The sequence below is a fragment of the Carassius gibelio genome, chromosome A12 (assembly GCF_023724105.1).
Source record: "Carassius gibelio isolate Cgi1373 ecotype wild population from Czech Republic chromosome A12, carGib1.2-hapl.c, whole genome shotgun sequence".
Classification (NCBI taxonomy): Eukaryota; Metazoa; Chordata; class Actinopteri; order Cypriniformes; family Cyprinidae; genus Carassius; species Carassius gibelio.
The window spans coordinates 13,851,307-13,876,768 of record NC_068382.1 but is presented as its reverse complement, the minus strand read 5'-3'; the positions used below and the strand labels follow the sequence as shown (position 1 = coordinate 13,876,768).

The window sequence follows — 25,462 nt, the reverse complement described above, 5'->3', positions numbered from 1 at the left end:
CTGAAGGTTAAACACATGCTTGAACTCTTGTTCCCACAGACATGTTGTTCATGAGAGAGGAGACGCTGTCTGGTGGTCTTCTGTCTGTAGGGCAGATGGAATTGTGGAACCCAGTCATAAAAATGGAATTTGCTGTATATTCGGCAGAATGACAGAATTTGGATGAATAAATCAAAAGTAGGGATTTACACTTAATCAAATTACTATATGGACTAGTGTATGTGGATATTAAAAGTGAGAAGACAGCTATGAATGTGTCTGTGTGAATGAGTGCCACAGTTTCATAATTTCACAGACTCATCATTAATGTCTTATTATGCATGATCATATTCTAGATCTCTTAACCTGACCCAATACCTAAACTTAACAGCTACTTTGCTAACTATTAATAAGCAGCAAATTCGAAGTTTATTTAGGGAAAAACTCTTAGTTAATAGTGAATATGTGTTCCATTTTCTAAAGTGTTCACATTACTTTTAAGAAATATTTCAAAATTTCCATTCATGTTTTAATTTAAATAATAAAGTTCACTTTGTAAAAGATCTTAAAACATTATACAATTTATTCAAATTAAACAAAACAATTAAATGGAATCCAGAAAATAAAAAATGGAAAATACTGAATTCTGGGTAAAAATGTAACCACATGACTAGTAATTTGAACCCCGCATCGATGCAGATGTCATTTTGTCATCGCTCTGATCAGTGCTTGCTTATTAATACTTTATTATTATTATTATTATTATTATTATTATTATTATTAACTTATTAACGTTTTGAGTATTCTGGAAACAAACTTCAGTAAACACCTGAATTAAGAAAACCAAAACCTGCCTCTGATTAGTTTGAAATAATTTCAAAGGACCATGTGTTCTTTGTTTTTTTTTGTTTTTTTGTTTTATGTGGTGTGTGTGCTAGGCTGGTTCCACGTGGAGGTGTGGCAGCATGCCTGCTCAGCGTGTGTAATCAAAAGCACAAATCAAAATAAAACAGCAGCCAAATCATTGGGAGAGGGACAAACAGACTGCATTTTATATAGAGCATTTTACAACTCCTGACTGTAAATGCAGGTTTCTTTCAAACACAAGCCTCTTATTGGCTGGTTATGTGAAAGCTGCTGAGAGTGGTAGAGGATCTGCAGCCAGTTTTTAGGAAGCATTTGATGTTGCCGTGCAGATTCGTTATGAAGCTCAGCACATTCATGGTGCATGTGAGGTTAGTATGGTTCAGATTAGGGCTATGTATTGGCAGGAATCTGGCGATACGATACGTATCATGATCCAGGGTTTGCGAAACGATATATTGCAATACTCTAAGCAGGGCGATATATTAGGATATTTCTTATTTTAGGAATAGGATATATTTTTAGGAAAGCTGGCATTAAGACACCACCATATGCAAAAAATAAATAAATAAAAATTGTTTAAACAGAACACAGTGGGATCTGCATTTGCAATATCAGTCCCTGTAACATTCAACATTATTGAAACAATTTTTTTGACTAATTGGAGAAAAAATTCAAGTGCTTGAAGGATTCTTTAGTTAATTGCAGCTGTTTGTATAAAATGTAATTTATAAAAAAAGATAATATATATTTTTAGACCCTGCTTTGAAGGTTCACAGTTTAAGTTTACAGTTGTGACATACATACAGTACAATGTCATAACATTTTGATCTGAACAAAAAAATTACATCTTACATCTGCATTTATTTGTGTGATTCAACTTGTTCAAATCTGTAACATCCGGTTGTTTCATGTGTATATGAATGTTCCATTGTCCCCAAAATTAGGGAAATCTGTCTTTTGGATTCTTGCACGTTCTGAAGAAAACGTGTACAGACAAAGCTAGGCAGGACATGCATAGATCAGCAGGCCTTAAATATAACAGGCATTAGCCTGCCTGTGTAATTAAACAGTATTGGGGGAATCCACTTAAAGAGGATGCAGAAGTTTATAAATTACTTTATTTTTTAAAAAAAAAAAAGTCCCAACAAAATCTGTTCTTTTAAAAAAAATAAAAATAAAAAATCTTGATCTTTTTTGTATTTATTTTAATACTTCTATAATATTTATTCTGGAATAAATTATTAACTGAAAATGCAATGTGAGGCTATTCTCATTGCCATCTCTGATGTCATCAGCCTGGTTTTCTTACATTAGTGCTGTTTTGGAACGATTGTTTGAATATATTTGCTTACTGGAGTTTAGTGGGTTAAACTGATCTGTTCACATAAAAATGTTAAATCAGGTTTAGATAGAAACTGTGCTTCAGTAATGTATTTGCGTTAAATTATGTTAACATGGTAAGGTTAACGCATTAACGCTGACAAACCTAGTTTTGAGTTTGGTTTGGTTTTTCAGTCCAAATTCAAAATATTGGAGCGGGTTTTCTTCACCCGGCCCCTCCTCCTCAGACTTGACGTACACAGGTTGCTAGAAACAAACAGGAATGAGTGCACTTGACAATTAATGAAATAAAATATGCTGTGTTTTCCACCATCTGGCAACCTAGGATGCCGAAATACAATTGGGTAAACTGGCAGTGGGCGGGTTTTACAAACCAAAACAAAGACCGACATTCCATCCCAGAACGTGCATTTTTAAAGGAGAATAACTTGACTGTAGCATTGTTTTTCAGATAAACAAGTATGTTAACTTAGCAGGTTTCCTAGATATTGGCAAACATATTATGGTATTTTTATGCTTTAGTAGAGTCAAAAGATTTTTATGCTTTAGTAGAGTCAAAATCTTAAATACATCACCTTTAAGTCACAAAAAAATGAATGATTGAGATTGCATTGAATACAATACGACGAATCAAGTGGCAAACAAGAAACACCAGCAACAAAAATGTCTGCCAAATTTAATGTGAACTGCCCACATAGAACTACAAAAACATATCAAGGCATAGTGGTCTGTCTCAGATCTTGTACCTGGATGTGGCAGGATGGGATTAATTTGGATGTCAGATAAATGTACACCCAAACCCTCTGATGGAGACGGAGTAACAGCATGAGGATTTATTTCAGCGATCCGAGAGCTAATACTGTTGGCTTTCAACTCAGTGGCTTTAGATCTGTTATCTATATCTAGAGAGCATCAATGTCAGAGCTGTAATTAAAACAAGGACTCTATTAGCAATTTGAGACGAAGCCTTTTAAAGAAAGAGCCCCCTGCATTTTCCCTCCCTTCTTCCCCAGAGGAAGCTAAACCTTCTCTGAATCTAGACTACACTGCTGAAAAGACTGAGTACCACAACTCTGTCACCATTTCATATATTCAGTGGATCGTTCAGCTTTATTCACTGCAATGTGTTTTCATTCATACAGTGTCGGCAAAAGACCAGTTTGCTGTTGCATTCTTTTTTTTTTCTTTTTTTTTATACACCATGTTGTCCATTCCCTTACAACTGACAACAGACTCACTCTCAAAAATAAACGACCAGAAAGGATTTGAAGTGTGTTTCACACCAGGGTAGTGTAAGAAAACATTTTTGGTCTGTACCTTCTTTGTAACCCCATGTTTGTTTGTTTTTTATAAAAGAAATGGCACTGAAAGTGACTTGATTAGAATAGGTGGATTGAGCTGTTGATTAGAAGTTGAGTATTTATTGGAAAGGTAAACCTTTTTGACTCCTGTGCAAGTCAAATCAAACCTGTTATGTATTGTAATAAAAATGAATGTGAAAAATGTGACTTTATTTGTAATGTTTTTAAAAGTATTTATGTTAATATAGCTGAATTTAAATAATTGGAAGACTTATTAAAATCCCTAAAAGTGGGTCCTGCCGTGGGAAACCAATGCTCTAGTGGATGATAAGCCGTGATGTCCAGTTTTATGTGTATATGATATATATATATATATTTTTTTACATTTAATATGTTTTGTATATTTATTACAATTAGTATGCAATATATATATATATATATATATATATATATATATATATATATATATATATATATATATATATATATATATATATATATTGCATAAAGTCATTTTTACAATTTCTATACACTTAGATTGTATAATTCGATAAGTAATCACTGTATGGACTAGATTATAATTGTATAACTTCAGGTGCATTCAGTCATACTGCACTTGGTTGACATTGTAGGAGTTTGGCGTAACTCCTTTGAGCAAACAGATAGTCTGATCTCTGACCTGAGCTAATCAGGCACAAATTTGGCCTGTCAGAATCCTGTCTTCATGTCCTGCGCCTCCACAACTATTTACATACCCCCGAACCTAGGTTTTCCCTTTTTGTCTTTAGTCCATGTGACATCTGAGTTCAGCCAATCTTTTTTTTTCTTTTTATTGCAACATGATGAAATAAAAACCCCTCCCACCAAAAAGGTCTTGTTGAAATCTGATTATATAACGAGATTAACCCCAGAGTTTTAGACCTGCAGCCCAGTGCAGCTAGTCCACCACAGATTGTGTGTTTTTCGGAACAGTTCCGTTAGGTTCAGGTGGTTACTATTGGCTTAGAATTTTGTGATGCCAATCATCCGTTGATTTGAGACATTTCAGGAATGTACATGTTAATACCTGTTGCAGCCGCTGGAATTCAACAAGATGACAGTAACTGAAGATGTACCACCCCGCACTTAAAAAGGAGAACACAGTGTTTTTAGTAAAGGGTGCAGCGGTGCTTAGCAGACAGTTATCTGTGTTTTTTCTGTAAACAGCCTATTCACTTCAGGGTTGGTATAGGGATGTGGGAGACTATCTTACCATCATGACTGAAGGAAAAGCTCAAATGAAGGAAGGAGTTTGTGGGGAGGAAGAGGAGAAGCCTAGGGCGGTTTCTTTTCTTTGTTAGCCTTTGTACTGCGTGGCCTTGCCTGTTTGTTTTCCATATTCTGCTTCTGAACCCACTCTGAACAAGCCTTTTTTGATTTCTCACAGGACGGCGGACTACAGTTCCAGCAAACCCCGGCCTGGGGAAACCATTAACCAGAGACAAAGCACAACAGAACACTGGTAGGTTCTGTGGCCTTCCCTCTCTGTCTTTTACGCTACCTGAATGTTTGTGACACACTCCAGTAGAATGAGTTGTAATAGGCAACGTTTGACTGTTTTGTGTTTTGCTGTTTAAAAAAAAAAAAAAAAAAAAAAAAAAAAATCATTCCTTTTACCTTGAAGTCATTGTCCAAATCTGTTATAGTTATTTATGTGTAATATAAATATTATTACAATTAATATTTAGTAATAATACTAATAATAAATTAACACATTTATTGAATGCATTGCCCCCCCTCCTTTTCTTTTTTTTTTTTTTTTTTACATCTTTTTCAAAATTTTAATGTAAATCATCTTTCAAATATTTGGGATCAGTAAGATTTTTTTTTTTTTTAAAGAAATTAATACTTTTATTCAGCCATGTGCCAGATGCATTAAATTGTTAAGTAAGACTTAAGACATTTGTAGTGTTACATAAAATTTCTAGTTCAAATAAAAGCTTTTCTTTCTAACTATATCTTCATCAAATAAAAAAAATACTAAAAAAGCTCATAAAAAAAAAAAAAAAACACCAACTATTAAACAGAGCAACCATTTTTGATTTGGTAATAAGAAATATAACAAATTTACATATAAGAACAGCTGAAAATTCAGCTTTGCCATTATAGGATTTAAATAAAATAAGTATACATGTAAGAAATACTGTATGGTCTCCGCTTTCTGTAAATACAAATATATGGAGCCCCGCACATGTCATGCAAGAAAAAAGAAATTAATTGTGCGCATGATTTACTAATTCGTTCCCTCAATGTACTAAAACGTGCACACGATTACTATTGTGTTCCCTTGATTTACTATTGCGTTCACTGGATTTGCTAAATCGTGCACACGATTTAGCAAATTGAGCGAACGAATTATGAAATCGTGCACACAATTTATAAATCGAGTGAAGGAAAAAGTAAATCGAGGGAATGTAATAGTAATCGTGTGCATGTTTTAGTACATTGAGGGAACTAATTAGTAAATCGTGCACACGATTTAGCCTAATATTTTTTCCTACATGTCATGTGCGGGGCTCCGTACAAATATAATATTATGTAATATCATTTATATAAATATAATATAGTTATTTTGAATTGTAATAATGTTTCACATTATTATTATTATTATTATTATTATTATTATTATTATTATTAAATAAATGCAACATACTTCTTTTAAAAAGATTCAAAAATCACATCTGCCCCAAACCTTTGAAAATGTTTTAATAAAATAAATTAACATAATATTAAATAAATAAATTTTTTTGAACAATTATTTATGATTACCAGCATTTAACTAAGTGTAAGTGTAAGTGTAGTTATGCTATTAGAAAGCAGATTCTTTCCTTTAAATCTCAAAATGTATTTCTGGTTCAGAATGACAGAATGTGGTAGCATGCCACTGAGAAACATATAGCGCTGGCCGCTTGTGAGACTTTCTTGGCTCAACTGAGCTACCAAATAGGGTCAAATTCGATGGCCCAGAAGTTGCGGGAAAAATACTGTTTACTTTTGTGAATTTTATTGGGAGGGGTGACCTGGTCTTCAAAAGCCTTGGTATAAATGGCATCTAGTCTAGCCGTTCTTAAGAAGGAAATAGGAGACACACATTCTCAGAATTCCAGCCTACTGTATGTCTGGCTGAAAAAACGTGCCCCTTCCCAGCGATGAGAGTTTCTAATAGCTTCAAATGGAATTCAACACCCTATGAGTGTAGACATGCAAACTTTTTTTTTGTTCTCATAGAGTATTTATTTTTCCAGCAGGTTATCCCAGTATAACAGATGTACTGCCCTAGGGTCTCAAGCTGAAAAACAATTACGGGATCTTTTGGATTAGGAGGTGTTCTCTACACCTGTCAGCAGCTAGATTGTCCTCTGCTGAAGCTTAGCTGTGTCAGGAATGAAAGCAGTTTTCCTCTTTCTCTCTACTGTCCCACAGGCAGCTGCTCTATGAAGCATAATTGCATGTAATCCTGGCCCTAGTCTGAGGGCTTTAGAAAAAAAAAATGCAGCAGACTAGATAATACCAGCTGGAGAGAGCACCTCTAAATGGAGCAACATGTTCTCAGATGAACAAATATGCGTCTCTGCTGAATAGGGGAGGTTGTGCCCTAGTGGTTAGATAGTTTGACTCCTAACCCTAAGGTTGTGGGTTTGAGTCTCGGGCCAGCAAGACTACGACTTAGGTGCCCTTGAGCAAGACACAGAAACCTCCAACTGCTCCCCAGGCATCGCAGCATAAATGGCTGCCCACTGCTCACGGTGTGTGTGTTTGCACTTTGGATGGGATAAATACATAGCACCAATTCTGAGTATGGGTCACCATACTTGGCTGTATGTCACCTCACTGAATAGTGGAAAAGGAGTAGCCTATCTACTTATGAAGTTGAAGAAAAATGTATTTGAGCACATTTATTTATTAAATTAACTTGTTTTAATGGATGTTGCCACATAAATGAATACTAACTCTTATTTTTCTTTTTAAACAAATTTACATTTATTCAGCAAGGAAGCATTAAATCGATAGAAAATGACAGTAAAAGCATTACAATGATTTCTATTTCAAATAAATGTTCTTTTGTACTTTCTACTCATTAAAGGATTCAGAGAAAAAGAAAGAAATCACAGTGCCACAGTTTCCACAAAAACACAGCACAGCTGTTTTCAACCTTATTTTATAATAAGAAACATTTCGTGAGCACCAAATCAGCATGTTGCCATTACAGGAATAAATTAAATTGTAAAATATATTATAATAGGCAGCATTTGTTTTAAATTGTATTGTATTTTTTGATTAAATAAATACAGTCTTGGTTAACTTTCAAGCACATTGAAATGCTAAACTTTTAAACCCTGTTTTAAAAGCAACCAAAACACAAAATGTGTATCTATACATCAATACTGAGTATGACTTTACTGTTCACCAGTCTGCGCCTATAGGATTATTGACTGCTTACAACCCTTGGTTCATGTCACATGCCCTAGTTTTTTCCAATGTACAGTATTGTTCAAAATAATAGCAGTACAATGTGACTAACCAGAATAATCAAGGTTTTTAGTATATTTTTTATTGCTACGTGGCAAACAAGTTACCAGTAGGTTCAGTAGATTGTCAGAAAACAAACAAGACCCAGCATTCATGATATGCACGCTCTTAAGGCTGTGCAATTGGGCAATTAGTTGAAAGGGGTGTGTTCAAAAAAATAGCAGTGTCTACCTTTGACTGTACAAACTCAAAACTATTTTGTACAAACATTTTTTTTTTCTGGGATTTAGCAATCCTGTGAATCACTAAACTAATATTTAGTTGTATGACCACAGTTTTTTAAAACTGCTTGACATCTGTGTGGCATGGAGTCAACCAACTTGTGGCACCTCTCAGCTGTTATTCCACTCCATGATTCTTTAACAACATTCCACAATTCATTCACATTTCTTGGTTTTGCTTCAGAAACAGCATTTTTGATATCACCCCACAAGTTCTCAATTGGATTAAGGTCTGGAGATTGGGCTGGCCACTCCATAACATTAATTTTGTTGGTTTGGAACCAAGACTTTGCCCGTTTACTAGTGTGTTTTGGGTCATTGTCTTGTTGAAACAACCATTTCAAGGGCATGTCCTCTTCAGCATAGGGCAACATGACCTCTTCAAGTATTTTAACATATGCAAACTGATCCATGATCCCTGGTATGCGATAAATAGGCCCAACACCATAGTAGGAGAAACATGCCCATATCATGATGCTTGCACCTCCATGCTTCACTGTCTTCACTGTGTACTGTGGCTTGAATTCAGAGTTTGGGGGTCGTCTCACAAACTGCCTGTGGCCCTTGGACCCAAAAAGAACAATTTTACTCTCATCAGTCCACAAAATGTTCCTCCATTTCTCTTTAGGCCAGTTGATGTGTTCTTTGGCAAATTGTAACCTCTTCTGCACATGCCTTTTTTTTAACAGAGGGACTTTGCGGGGGATTCTTGAAAATAGATTAGCTTCACACAGACGTCTTCTAACTGTCACAGTACTTACAGGTACCTCCAGACTGTCTTTGATCATCCTGGAGGTGATCATTGGCTGAGCCTTTGCCATTCTGGTTATTTTTCTATCCATTTTGATGGTTGTCTTCCGTTTTCTTCCACGTCTCTCTGGTTTTGCTCTCCATTTTAAGGCATTGGAGATCATTTTACCTGAACAGCCTATCATTTTTTGCACCTCTTTATAGGTTTTCCCCTCTCTAATCAAATTTTTAATCAAAGTACGCTGTTCTTCTGAACAATGTCTTGAACGACCCATTTTCCTCAGCTTTCAAATGCATGTTCAACAAGTGTTGGCTTCATCCTTAAATAGGGGCCACCTGATTCACACCTGTTTCTTCACAAAATTGATGACCTCAGTGATTTAATGCCACACTGCTATTTTTTTGAACACACCCCTTTCAACTAATTCAACTAATTGCCCAATTGCACAGCCTTAAGAGCGTGCATATCATGAATGCTGGGTCTCATTTGTTTTCTGAGAATCTACTGAACCTACTGGTAACTTGTTTGCCACATAGCAATAAAAAAATATACGAAAAACCTTGATTATTCTGGTTAGTCACATTGTACTGCTATTATTTTGAACAATACTGTATAACCAAACAAACCAAGTTAACTGTTTTGGTTTAGATGATAAATCACTGTACCAATAAATTACTGATACCAATAAGTACATTTATAAAGACAGGGCAGCATACAAATACAAAAGTTAATGGGTAGCTGTTAAGTTTCCAGAACTTGAATAAAACACTGGCTAGACCAGAATGAACAACCATATTGGTTTATGCTGGTTTGGTGTTAGTAGTCTGGAAGGTGGCTGAACCATTTACCACAAGTGGTGAGGCTGGTTGACCAAATAACTTGCTGGTTAAACAAGTTAGAAAATTCTGGTGGCTATGCTTCGGAAAAGTAACCAGAGCCAAATTTGATATGCATTTTCTTTGGCGGACTCTCAAGGAGTAAGAGGCCCTGTACCATTATTATAGGGCTTCACGCTTTGGGGTTAGAGGTGAGTTGGGGGAACTGGAGTTTACAGTATATTTTTCAGTTACAGTCTAACGTTCTTTACACCTCATAAATTACACCTGCTGCGACGCTGCTGAGGCCTGATGAACTTCAAGCTCACTGAGGGGAAATGAAGTAAGCAGTGAGATCTGTGTGGGATATTGCTTTTCCGTTACTCCCCCTCTCTTTCCTTGAACAGCCTTTTTTTAAGAAGAGAGTGGTCTTAAGATTGGATAAAGATCTCACTCAAGAAATTGCCTAGTTTGGACCCAGTGAAAATAAAGTAAGATGACCAGAGTTCACTCTCAGTGCTTGATTACAACTGAACTTTATGAGATCATGATGACTTAAAGATGAGTGACGCTTTGTACTCTTTCTATGCTATAATCTATTCTGAATTTCTATGAAACATTAAATGGAAAAGAATAGTATGAGATTAATGACAGAAAATATTCCTATGACTGATCTTTTTTGTAATTAATTTTTTCTTCACGTGTTTTGCCTTTGTCAAAATGGACACTTTTTAAGTGATATGGAAAAAATACATTGAAGACAAGCCAGTATTAACACTCATATTAAATTATAAATGGCACCACTAGACTGGTTACTATTTTGAATCTATGGAGCTCACTTCCTTTGTTTTTTTATTTATTTATTTTCATTTTTTTTTTAGGAATGTTGGGTTCAACCCCCTGCTTTTATCTTCCCCTTTACTCTGAAGTTTTTTTGTAATCCACCAGGGTTTTGTTTTCCGCGCACTATACTGCATTATCTTTGCAGCATCTCTTCCTGTATGCGTCCTGGATCACTCACTTGCTCGAAAACCCTTACACTGCAGTGGCAGGCCAAACCTTTATACCATCCCCCCACACGGATAAAACACAAGGCGTGGAGAACAGTACAGTACGTACTGTCCTGGGGCCCTCATTTCTCAAAAGTATGCAACAGTGTAGCGTACACATGTGCAAGAGTGTTTCTGGCTTTTGACACAGGTTTGTATGCTCAGACCTTCTATACACATCATTGATTTTTCTAACCTCTGCAATATGCCACTCCTGCATCAATGAATGGTTTCCTGGAAGAAAAAAATGATCCATCGGCCATCTGTATAGAGCACATAGAATGAATCTCCGCCCTGTCCCTTGGTTTCTTTTGCTCTCCTTCACTGGAAAACTGCACAGGTTTTCCTATAGCCTTTTAATTTGGGACATTAGGTAAATAGAGCAAGGGGAAAAGTAAGTGTTCCATTTCTTGACACTTCCCTCCCACATTGCTGCATTAACAAATGTTAATTTGAGAGTTTTGGGACAGGCTAGTCCAGGGCCCAATGCTAGTATTTTATTTTTATTTATCTTTTCACAATTTTAATTGCCCTACCAACATTTTCACAGGCCCTGCCGCAAAAATAAAAAAATAAAAAAATCCTGTATTCTAATAGATATGCTTATATGACAAAAATGTTAAATACAAGTTCAGTTTTACAGTTCTCGATTCCAGTTTCATTAACAAAGCAAAAACTACTAGCCAAACAAATGTAAAGTTCAAACATTATTAAAAGTCAAGTGATCCGTCAGTAAATACGAACAAATGAACAAATTGCAAGCAATAGCGAAAATAAATAGATGGAACAAGGATATATTTACCGAGCCCCGCACATGACATGCAGTAAAAATTTAAGGCTAAATCGTGTGCGCGATTTATTAATTCGTTCCCTCAATGTACTAAATGCTCGTATTTGAAATCACCAAAAAAATCTGACAAAAACTGTGTCATATAGGTTGTTACTTTTGCTCAAATAGCATTATAAACATCTTATTTTTAAGGCTAGGTCAGCAAGTGCACACGCTCAGTCCTAAGAGCACGTCTCTCAGAACGCTGACTGTTTCTGTAGACACCAGGACTTCTATCGGCAGCTGCAGTGACGTGATGACCGTACCGATTAGCGATTGGCTCTTTCATTCAGGAGACTTGGCTTCCTGCAATTGAGCGGTCATATTGAGCATTGCATTTTTTCTATTCAAACTATATGAGTGACATGTCTTGGGTATTCTATAGTCTTTGATAAACTTCACTGTATACATTAAATTAAATGTATTCCTTGTTAAAGCTACAAATGTTATTCAGTTTAAAAGCAGTGAGTGATTGTCATTTTTTATTTTATCATTATTTGGATTTTTTTTTTCTTTGCATACTTTTGAAACATTTAAATATAAAAAAATAACTACATCGAAATATTAAAAATATAACTATAATAGTATCTCAGTTGTACTGCAATGCTGTTCACTAACCTGGCAAACTTTGGCAAATTCAGTGATTATTTCATCCTTTAAGATTGGTTCCTTTTTAAAGGAAAAAAAACAACAACTTTCTTTCCTATGTTTCCAATCAGATTCGAGCTTTCCAGGTTGAGAAAGTCAGTGAGTTTATTTTCAAACGTAAAACCAAATTTTGGAAATGTGTATATGCTTGTCTCTGTGTGTAATCTATGGTATTGTCGCTGTCCTGTTCATGTCTACTCTGTTTTATTTTGTGGAAAGCTGAGATTTCACGCTGGTTTGCAGTGCTGATATGAATTGCTCACTCAGTTTTAACTGCCTTGTGATTATAAATTCCCAGTTGCAAATTTAAAATGTCATATGCTTCATTTAAAAGGCTCATATGTTACTGCTCAGGGTAGTGTCAGTGTGAATAGCTCTTTTGCCCCACTCTCCAGGTGTCTAATCAGCTTCATTAGGAAAAGGAATGCGAGGAATATACATAATTTTTCAGACACATGGATGCAATTGTCTGCTTAGGTGGCAGTGTGTGCAGTTTTTTTTCAATTGGTGAGCGTATACAAATAGATTTATATATGCATAACCACCCTAAAGTAATGGTGGTTATCTATGTACAGTTTTGTTTGAACTTCCATAGCCTGTAGGTTTGTGTGTGTGAGGGAGAGACAAAGAAACTTCCTCTCTGTTAAGTCTTGTAAGTGGATTAGACTTGGATGTGGAGACTTCCTGGGGAGCTCCCGGCATGGGACATACACAGACTGGGAGGTTAATGACAGTCTGTTTGCTGTGTTCATGTACTGAACCTTGGTAATTGAACGGTTGCTGGCGTTTGTACACAGATTAAAAAAAGCTGCTATTTTAACGGCTTGCAGTGCTTGCAGTATCTGTACAGCTTTCTGACGGTCATTTTGAATTTACAACATAAAGAAATATGAAACATGAAAAATTACAAAACAACAATTCTTTGGGGCTCATTTTGTCATTTTCTCCTGTGTTACTTTGGCATATTTAAATACCAATTGCCATATCCCCAACAGCAGCAGTCAGTACATTACAGACATATCAGGTATTTAAGTTTGCAAGATATAAACCACAAGATCAACAAACATAAGTTTTATTGAACTATTGGTATGTCAACTGGCCAAAACTGTCATTTTTATTGCTAAACTGTTTTGTTGTTGTAATATTAAATTTTTTTTCCCCCCAGAGTGACACATTTAAATGCACATTGTAATTATCCAAAAATTCTATCCTCAGATTCTATTTAGTGCTGTAGAACTGATGAAACCTGGCATGGTAAAAGTAATAACCATAAATGTTGAGCTCTTATTAGAAATATTGAGAAATATCGACCTCCTGCAAACACAACTTGGGTATTGTCACTCAAAATGCATAAAGAAGATCGGAAGATATGAATCTACAGATGGAAATAATTTAGTATGTGCTATTTTTTGTAGCATAATGAATTAGTGGATTTCCCCTGAGAGGTTCATGACATCTGTTATTTATTTATTTATAAAAAAAAAAAAAAAATCCAAGAGGTTTTACTAATTTTTTTTTTGTATGTAGCAATGTGGGAGAAATGTTGCATAGCATTAGTTATGTGACAATATTTTTTCGCATTTCATTTATTACATATACTTAAGTGTTCAAGAGAATATGGTGGATTGAACTGATCTGATTTTTTGCTGGTAATGTGTTGAGTGGTGTTAATGGGTGCTATTTGTGCAGTGACACTATTATTTAAGAGGGAAAATTCAATAAATGTGTGTTTGTTTTGCTGCATCCTCTCTGGTGGTGATGGTAGGATAGGATAAGGAGCTGGATTAGCACACAGAGCCTCCTGCTTCTCGGAAACACATTACTGTGTTGTTTAATCAGTTAATCAGTTTGATTATGAATCCCTCACGATGATGCTACATGATGCACCTGCTGCTCCACATCTGGACCAGAGCACAGAAGCATCCTCTTTTGTAGGGTAGGCAGTAAGACAAAAAAAGTATCTATCTCTCTGTCTGTCTGTCTGTCTGTCTGTCTGTCTGTCTGTCTGTCTGTCTATCTATCTATCTATCTATCTATCCATCTATCCATCTATCCATCTATCCATCCATCCATCCATCCACACACACTAGGGTTGTGCCGATAGTGAGTGATAGTGATCGTGTATCGATGATAGTCAGAGATATTGATGATAGCAGATGTCTCTGTCAATACGATATGAGGCTCATTCTCTATTAATGTATTAAAAAATAAAAATAATAATAACTATTTTTATTTTTATTAGGCGGCCTATTATAATTCGGCTATCAAACTGCCCAGCTATTTCACTTCAGCAACGCATTTCTCTCTCACACACACAGACGCATGAAAAAGTTGTAACGCTTTGACTCGGATAACTCGTTAAATCCATGAAATGAAAAAGAAAGAAAACAAGGAGTTGGTAATGGCTGGTACACGGCAACTCGCTCTTCTCAAACATGAGAGATTAAATCTTCCTTGGCATTACAAATAAAGGAAATACAAAATAATAAGACGGCATAACCAACCTATCCATAGTGGCTCTCACGTAGTCCTTCTCTTAAAGACTGATCACTTAACTTAAAACACTCACTATGTGGTGATGACATAGAAGGACTACGTGAAAACCACTATGGATAATAAGTTCACTCTGCCGCTTTGTTGTTATATTCATGCAAACCACGCTATAATGTGATGCATGCAAAATACAGAGTTTTGACCGTTACAAAGTCTCCATCCACAAACAGATGTACATCATCTGCAGATATAAGGTATTTCTTTGCACTTTAACAAGTAATCTGAGTGGCCTATACAGTATTGTTCAAAATAATAGCAGTACAATATGACTAACCAGAATAATCAAGGTTTTTCGTATATTTTTTTATTGCTACGTGGCAAACAAGTTACCAGTAGGTTCAGTAGATTCTCAGAAAACAAATGAGACCCAGCATTCATGATATGCACGCTCTTAAGGCTGTGCAATTGGGCAATTAGTTGAATTAGTTGAAAGGGGTGTGTTCAAAAAAATAGCAGTGTGGCATTCAATCACTGAGGTCATCAATTTTGTGAAGAAACAGGTGTGAATCAGGTGGCCCCTATTTAAGGATGAAGCCAACACTTGTTGAACATGCATTTGAAAGCTGAGGAAAATGGGTCGTTCAAGACAAAAGTTGATTAGAGAGGGGAAAACCTATAAAGAGGTGCAAAAAATGATAGGCTGTTCAGCTAAAATGATCTCCAATGCCTTAAAATGGAGAGCAAAACCAGAGAGACGTGGAAGAAAACGGAAGACAACCATCAAAATGGATAGAAGAATAACCAGAATGGCAAAGGCTCAGCCAATGATCACCTCCAGGATGATCAAAGACAGTCTGGAGTTACCTGTAAGTACTGTGACAGTTAGAAGACGTCTGTGTGAAGCTAATCTATTTTCAAGAATCCCCCGCAAAGTCCCTCTGTTAAAAAAAAGGCATGTGCAGAAGAGGTTACAATTTGCCAAAGAACACATCAACTGGCCTAAAGAGAAATGGAGGAACATTTTGTGGACTGATGAGAGTAAAATTGTTCTTTTTGGGTCCAAGGGCCACAGGCAGTTTGTGAGACGACCCCCAAACTCTGAATTCAAGCCACAGTACACAGTGAAGACAGTGAAGCATGGAGGTGCAAGCATCATGATATGGGCATGTTTCTCCTACTATGGTGTTGGGCCTATTTATCGCATACCAGGGATCATGGATCAGTTTGCATATGTTAAAATACTTGAAGAGGTCATGTTGCCCTATGCTGAAGAGGACATGCCCTTGAAATGGTTGTTTCAACAAGACAATGACCCAAAACACACTAGTAAACGGGCAAAGTCTTGGTTCCAAACCAACAAAATTAATGTTATGGAGTGGCCAGCCCAATCTCCAGACCTTAATCCAATTGAGAACTTGTGGGGTGATATCAAAAATGCTGTTTCTGAAGCAAAACCAAGAAATGTGAATGAATTGTGGAATGTTGTTAAAGAATCATGGAGTGGAATAACAGCTGAGAGGTGCCACAAGTTGGTTGACTCCATGCCACACAGATGTCAAGCAGTTTTAAAAAACTGTGGTCATACAACTAAATATTAGTTTAGTGATTCACAGGATTGCTAAATCCCAGAAAAAAAAAAATGTTTGTACAAAATAGTTTTGAGTTTGTACAGTCAAAGGTAGACACTGCTATTTTTTTGAACACACCCCTTTCAACTAATTGCCCAATTGCACAGCCTTAAGAGCGTGCATATCATGAATGCTGGGTCTCATTTGTTTTCTGACAATCTACTGAACCTACTGGTAACTTGTTTGCTACGTAGCAATAAAAAATATACTAAAAACCTTGATTATTCTAGTTAGTCACATTGTACTGCTATTATTTTGAACAATACTGTATATGTGCACTATTTTAAAACAAGCCCTCACTAACTGAGTTTAATTCCCCACTTATGTTAGGACACATCTCAATCGTGTTTCTGTGACGGTGCGTCAAGCTCGTTATGAGGTGTTCATTCACGAGCACTGTGTGACTGATGCAGCAGTTCAATTAAACTTTACTACAAATATAAGAATTTAACTGTTTTGAATACTTTATATTGAACGTGTTTATTTATGTCCAGTATTGGTGTTAAACTGTTGGACTCTACTATTGATTTTCACCGTTGACAGATTTTGCAGAACATTTCAATTGATACCTTCCATGCACAGATGTGGCAGATTTGTCACATGACGCGTGATATGACAGTTTCGTCTGACTATATTATTTGGGTAATTGCATGAATTACAATCTCTTCAAATATTGAAGTTTCAAAGAAACTAATTTGAAATAGCAGAAGTACTATAGATAGTATTATAAATATGGACATATTATATACTTATGAATATTATGAAATACTAAATCCAAAGAAGTACCTAAAACAAATTGATAGTCCATGAAGCCTTTGGTTTACTAGTAAAATTATGGTATTATTTAAGAGTAGATGCTTAAAGGAGTCATATAATGCTACATGTACCTGCACTTTTATGAGTTGTTTGAACTGAAATGTGTGTTGGCAGTGTGTGTACACAACCATCCTATAATGATAAAAATCCACCAAGTGTTCCCCTTTCTCAAATCGAGCCATCTGACCGTGTGACGTCACACAGTCGGAGGCCCATCCCATGATTGATTGATTGACAGCAGCGTTTCAGCACAGACTGGACTTGTCATACTTCAGACTCACCCTGAGTGAGCCATCATCAGTCCGAGATGCGGACAAGCATGACTCCAAAGTGATTGAGGTGTTTTGTTGTTGGAAGTAATAATGAACATAGCAGTAGTCATTTACTTCCCACATCTGAGTGACTGAAATCACAGAGGTTTAACTTATGTTTGGATCTAAAGGAAATGCGCCCTTGTTCTACTTAAATGAGTTTATGTTCGCGCAAATCATTCATGATCCAGCATCACATACAAAAGCAGTGAGTATAATGTATTTAAAGGAAATCACCTTTACTAATAATGTGCTAATTAGCAAGTTTCACTATGAATGTGGCTAAAGTAAACAGTAGACGTTTCTCAATGTCAAGAAAGGATCCTCGGAAGCCAGAATTTCGAGGATGCTACGTCATCGACATCCGTCGCAGGACTGTTCCAATGTCGAGGATCCTCGGAATTTCAACCAAGAACTGAGTCCTCTGTTCGAAAAATATCCCATACACAGGAAAGGATGCACATGTGTAGCCTTCGCGCTCTTCACACTCTAAAAACACCCACAATCCTATGTGCACAGCTTTATTGTTTCTTGAGCTATCTTGTTCAAAAATTCAAAAATGTCAAACGTTAGCGGATTCGGAGCATTAACAGTTTTTATTTACGTTAGCCTAGCCTCTGAAGGAAGTGACTTGGAAGGACCAGTCCTGTCAAGGAAGTATCCTTGACATTGAGAAACGCCTATGCTGAGTCCAATTCGCATACTATCCGTCCTAAATAGCCCTCAGCTTTTAAGTGTAAGAATTCAAATGTTTAACCTTAATTAAAGTTATATTTTATCGTGAAAAATAAAACGATGAGAAAAAAAGGGAATAGTAAATAAAATTTTACTGGACATAAAGAATGAATGAAACGTTAACAGTTGTGGTGTGCGTAACTAGGCAACCACGTTGTCGTTCACGTTGCAGGACGTCATCGAAGTATGTCCCAGAACGTGCATACTCTTTTGCTACACACTCAAAAGTATGTACTTTTTCCTCACAAAAAAAGTACATACTTTTAGGTCGTAGTATAAGTAGACGAATTGGGACTCAGCACTAGTTCAGCTTTGATTTTAAACCTTTTATGTAAAAAAAAAAAAGTATTATTATTATTTCATGTTTTTCAAAATACTTCAACTTGCAGGTTTAAAATTTTCAGTGTGGACCTATGCTTTTTTTTTTTTTTTTTTTTAGGAACACACCAAAATGAACATTTTGGATACGCTTGGACGAAAACCAAAACTGTAAATACTTTGTAATAATTATTTTGTTAAATATTATAAAGTAATTTGTAAGACTTTTTTAACTAAATAATTTCAGTGAAGACAATAAAATAACCACACTTTTATTGAAAGTAACAATAAAATTGGAAATTAATTAATATTAAATATCAAAATATTATTTTTATTCAGTTTAATGCGACAGAATCAGATATAACTTTTTTTTTTTCTAATTATGCAAATAATATATAGTCCTACAAAGTTATTATTATCAGAGCATATGAGGATATGAGGTACTCCGCATCATATATTTTCATCTCTCAGCCGTTTTTGTCTTTCGTCAGAAAACTGAAAATGCCATTACGGTGCATCCCTACTCAAACTATCTAATGCAATATAAATGGTACTACAAGGTACTGCTCATTTGACATTGTTTGTTTGTACTGCCCTTTCATGCTCTATCGTATTTCTTCGTCTTTTTGTTGATTATGATCGTAATCAGAGTTACCTGTACAGGTGTTTCCACCTATACAGATGCAGTTCCTGTGGGGAGGGATTAGGGTCGTTGGATAGGAGCGAAGCTGAAATTCCAATCAGTTCATGATAGCTTTCAACTTTAACCCAGATGAAATACCAACAGCAGGAAGACAAGTAAGCCAGTCAGCGGTGTATCACCCTTCTGCCTCCATTTCCTTACATGGCCTTAAGAAACTGCTCTGGTTGGATACTTACTCAACAAATTCAATTCATTCTCTGCTTCACATGTTATTAGTTTTGCAAATGCTTAATTAATCTAAACATCCCCATAAGAGTTGTTCAACCACACAAACAGGTCTCGAGAGCTATGGAGCCTGCATTCCTTCCTGAGTTATAAGTCCCTTCCTGAGTTAATATGTTAATTCTTACTGTTTGCCAAACTGGATCGTATCCCAAGGTAATGTCATCTCCTTGCTTAATTAAACAAAATGTAAACGGATTTAACCACGGAATGTGCGGCATAGTATAGCTAGATGGGATGTTGTTTAATAGGGTCTAGATCTTACACAGATAGGGTTGTGATGCTAGTGGGTGAAGCGGATATTTAGGTAGTCTTAAGCTTAGGGAAGACACTGCACATACTGTATATAGTTAAACTAAATCCATTATGGCTGTCGTAAATAAAATGAAATGAAAAGTGTTGACTGCAGCATTAAATTTAGATCTGCTCGTTGTTGTTGCACCATGATTCTTATTTGGCATTTTTACAGTGTTGCACATTATAACCAATCATTGAGCTTATGAATGCTGCAGCCAATCAGAGGCGTTCAGATGAGTCATCGCGAAATGCATTTTTTTGTTCAGTGTGTGCTCTCCCTGAATGAATTCTGCTCTTTTGCAAATCCTCTCATCAGAAACAACAAAGTGCTGATGTACGTGTGATGTAAATTGAAGATTCGTTCATCAAACATCGTATAGACAACTTTACTGATTATAAAGGGAGTTTTTTGAGAGTGCTTGAATTCGCGCTAGACTCAGGTCGGTCATACTGTTCCTTGACAATGTAATTGTTCTATGCTCGTTTTCTGTGTATAATTTATTCGCTGTTTGAAAAACTTTAGAAGGTACAGGTGATAAAAAAAAAAAAAAGATTACATCCATGAACATAATTTGACATCTCTCATTGTTCCACTCTTGTTCATATCGTCATCAAGCTTCGAAGTGAACTCGCGAAAACTTACATATTGTGCCTTTAAGTTGGTACAGTAGTCTGCCATACTGTTATATAAATCTCATTCATTTACATAACAAGCTATCAGAATTTCATTTTACTTTTTGGTCATATAAATAATAATAGATACAAAAATATAAAAACAGCAAATAGAATATTTTCTTTCTCAGTTTGGGCCTCTCATAAAGTGAAAAAGGTATCTGACTCAGTACATAACTTGGGACTGTTGGTGGTTCTCAGAAACGTTCTGCTACCCCAGTCAAAGATCAAATGCTAAACCAAAACCAAAAGCGAACCCCTCCGTTGCTGTGGCAACAAAGCAGGATATGTAACCACCATGCCGCAGGAAAGAGAGGACTTCCTCTCTGTGCACATGTTAATGTTTTAATGGGAGTGTTTCAGGGGTGTGCCTTTTTTATACCAGTAGTGCAGTAAATGTGTATCAGCTGCCTTGACATTAGAAACAAGAAGGTGTGCGGTGATCCAGTTACCAGTGTGCAATGGATACTGTGCTGATAACTTCGTTTTATTGCTTGCATATCAACTTCCATTGACTTTGAGGAGTGTGAGAGAGTGACATCTTGTTTTTCACAATGATTAATATCACACCTTTAGCACACCTTTATCTTGCTCACACTGAAAAAAAAAATACTAATAATTTTGTTCCATATTTTTCAGTTTTATTTCCTGTTTTGACCCTAAATTTATCAAAATTTATGCTTATAAAAAGAATAAAGTATTTGCCAGAGGTCTCTAAAACTCTTAGACCACTCTTGCTGGGCTCTTCCCAGCAGTGTGAGCAGCGTGTCTGCTGCCCGGTGGAGTGGTGTTTGTCTGGGCAGAACATGCCAGAGTGAAGCTGGTTGGAGCTCCCAAAGGAGAAGTACTTTGCTAATCAGATCCTCCTCAGCGCAGGCTTTGCATCACAGCACAATGGTTTTTTCTCCCGGGTCTGTGCTGCAGTAAGTATTTCCTGCTCAGGGCCAGCTTTACCCAGATTAGGGGAAATGGATTTAATGGGGTTGACTCTGTGGCTCAGAAGGTGATATCTGTACTAACAGATTTCAGAATGCTATTTCTTTTTTATGTAATAAGGGTGAGGGGGTGTTAGACAACAGCTGGGTGATCATTAAAGTGTGGGAAGAGCCACATGAATAGCAACAGTTTTTATTTTTATCTTGTAGATAGATAGAGAGACAGACAGATAGATAGATAGATAGATAGATAGATAGATAGATAGATAGATAGACAGATAGATAGACAGACAGATAGATATAATCAGCATAATATAATAATTTCTGAAGGACCATGTGACAGTAAAGCCTGGAGCAGTAGCTGATTAAAAATTCTGCTTTGCTAGCACAGAAATAATAATATTTTAAAATAGAAAGCTTATTTTAAATTGTAATAATATTTCACTATATTATTGTTTTTAATGTGTTTTTTGATCAAATAAATGCAGCCATGGTAGGATATATATATATATATATATATATATATATATATATATATATATATATATATAGGATATATAGACATCTTTCAAAAACATTTTAAGATGCCTTTTTATTATTATTATTATTATATTTTTTATTATTTACATTTGTCCTGTATTTAAATTATGTAAAAAGGAAAGCATGCATACATTTGAGTAGAATGAACCATTTTGAACAGATTGTAAATTGACAAGATATTAGAAATTATAAAATAAATATTACATGTAAAGTATTTATTTTTATTAAATAATAACACGTTATGTGATGCACATAATAAAAACAACTAAAAAAAAAACTAAATTTTTTTTTCCAAGAATCTCTTGTTTTCATTTGTTTTCATTTGAAGTGTTATTTTATCAAGTATTGATATTGGCTTGATTCTAATTCATTTGAATAACCAAGAAAACATGCAATTACCTAATTTTTAATTAGATTTGTAGTGCTTCTTATCACACTTAACTTTTCGTGTGTACAGTATGTATGGCTTGGGCAGATGGCATTTTATGAGTGTAGTATGTTAACTTGGCTTGGTTTTACCCGTCGTTTACTGTCTAGTCTCATCATAAAGACACTCTTTCACTATATTACACATGAAGCTCATCAGCACAAAGATAAACAAAGAAGACGAGTGAGAGTGCCTTAAGGATGGTATAAGGCTATAAAGAAGATAAAGAAGCTATAGATAGAGGGAGAGTGATAAGCACATCCTTGGCAGAGCACAAAGCATGTCTGCCTGTTCAGGTTGAGTCCGCAGGCTCAGTGCCACCTTCAAATTTCCCTGTCAGTGAGATTTAATTAAATCCACAATACTCAGTTAAGTGAAAATATGCCTCTGCGTTCCTCTCCTAAGGTCGCTGACCTGAGCAGAGCTCCTCCAGAGGCTCAACCTGGAGTGGTGATGGGGGGCGGGCTAAATTAATAACGCAGATATGCATGTAACTATGATGCAAACCGTATGGATGTTAGTTAATCCCTAATGACTCTTGGGATTTGGTTAATGAGGTCCGTAATTACATATACAGCACAATGTGATTAGCCCTCGCATGGAGACGTGGAGCAGGGTCGAGGGGAAAAGGGGGATATGCCAATGATGATGATAATACTTTTATTACGTTTCATTTCCCTAAGTCTTTGTGGGGTACTGAAATGTCCCTTATGGGTCGTACACATAATGCTTAGTTCATTAGGGGAAGAAAGATTAAGATTACCTCTGAGTGATACTAATTGCACATTTGCCAGTGTATTGTCTAGTAATGTTTGCTTTGCAGCAAGATACAATGTGGTAAATAATTCAGGATTTCCCTGTGCAAATTAGGTGGTGTTTATCTTTATGTTGGCAAGGTTATTGTTTTATTATAGTACATTGTTTTATTATAGTTCATTTAGTTCACACAAGCAATTAAAGCCAGCTTTTTAGAATGCAGACTTTTTTTGGTGTGAACTCAGGTTTAAGTGTAAGTTTGTTTAATTGGCATAAACATATTTCTGGATCTATTTCTGTCCATAGAAGCGTGTGGAATTGAAGGCTAGTTTGAACCAAGCAGTCTACTCAAGCAATAACTTATATATATAAATTATAGGATGCATTACATTTATCAAACATGACTATGTTTATATTGCTACAAAAAAATATGTTATATAAATGCTGTTCTGTGGAAGAAAAGTATTGCATTATTACATTGCATTAAGCTGAATAACTGTTTTGCATATTGATAAGAAAGTTTTCTTGAGCACTAAATCAGCATATTATAATGATTTCTGAAGGACCATGTGACAGTAAAGCCTGTAGCAGTAGCTTATGAAAATTTGGCTTTGCTAGCACAGATATAAAAATATTTTAATAATAGAAGACTTATTTTAAATTGTAATTATATTTCACTATATTATTGTTTTTAATGTGTTTTTTTAATCAAATAAATGCAGTCATGGTAAGCATAAGCATAAGATAAATAAGACTATATAAAGTCTTATTAAATATTATATATATTTTAAATAATTATTTAAACTTTTAAATAATAGTGGAATATCTTAGACAGCATTTGAAGCAAATTCATCACACATAGATTTATATACAAAGCATTACAAATATACTACAGTGTCCATTAATGGCTCCTTGCTAGTTTAGTTGTAGTTATGCAAACACTCGTGGGCTTGCAGATGTACAGTAGTAGCCTTGCCATGTATGAAACTGCAGGATTACAGATGACTCATAATCAATGGATCTTACTCCCTCTGATATCGCAGGATCACTGACATTTATTTTTGTTCTGGCAGTTCATTACATTTCTCCAGTAACATGTTTGCGTTTAGAGTCATGAAGCTACCTGTCAGAGCAGGTGAGGGGAGATTTAAAGCAGGATGTGGTGAGACATGAAAAAGCAAGTGTTACTACAGATTGTAAGATGCATGTAGCAGCGTGGGGTATCAAAGCAGAAGAGTGCTCATGGGGAGCTTAGTGCCCCGCCAAAAGCTTGGATGTTTCATACAGTGCGTATGATCCTTTTATTGCTGCGCTGAAGCTGCACAGGCCCCGTGATCACATGCTCACACACAAGGCCTGTTTATCGGCTCCCTCTATCAGTGTGAAACAGGAACATGAAAATCGACTGTTACTTTCTTAATGCATGATTCTGGTCTGACTCTGAATTATTAATCATATTGCATGTTTTTTTAGTTTTTGTTTTTTTACCCCTGAACTTATGGAATAAAACATAATGATGACGTTTCTAATCGTTTTACTTTTTCAGTCGCTCTCCTCCTGCCGTCTTTCTTAGTTTGGCTATGGAATAACTTTCTTTTTTTATATTGCATTTAACTGGATCATTGATGAATATTTTTGCATTGAATAACAGGTTTGACTTTAGTTATTTCAAGATAAAGAAACACCATGTATTGATTATAGAAAAATTTAGAGTTCACTCATAATTCACTGATATATTGATTCCAATAAGTTGATTTTAAATATTAAATTCGATTTTGGAATTCTTTGGACATAAATCAGCCATTGTAGGCTGATTTTAGTTTCTAACATTATTTATTCTAAACACCTACATTGAAAAACAACAACAATGTCCATAAACGATATGATAGCAACATATCTTGCATCACAAACATTAACAACTAAAAAGATGTCTTAAAGCAAATTTGATAAAAATCACGTGAAAGTTATGAAAAGTCATAAGTGTTTATTTCATTTCCACATAATAAAGATATATATTAAGTTAAGTTTTAATCATATCTTTACCTGCATGACATTTTCCCAGTTTTTCCCTGTTTTCATTACACAACACATTATTTCTAATCATAAATTTATTGTAAGTACAGATTAAAATATACAAACTAAAATATTATTTGCATTTGTGTGTATGCCTTGTTGAGGCTATGTTCAGCAATGTATAATTTATTCACACCTGTTTAACCTGTTTGTCAGCACACCTGGA

General features: G+C 35.5%; 1 protein-coding gene across 2 annotated transcripts in view; it reads left to right on the top strand.

Moving 5' to 3' along the window:
* LOC128025212 (thyroid hormone receptor alpha) overlaps positions 1-25,462 on the top strand; it is a 122,936-nt gene that overhangs the window by 43,112 nt on the left and 54,362 nt on the right. For both annotated transcript variants that reach the window (XM_052611337.1, XM_052611338.1), the window contains exon 2: positions 4,915-4,989. The gene's annotated coding sequence lies outside the window, so the exon portion shown is untranslated. The remainder of the gene's footprint in view (positions 1-4,914; positions 4,990-25,462) is intronic.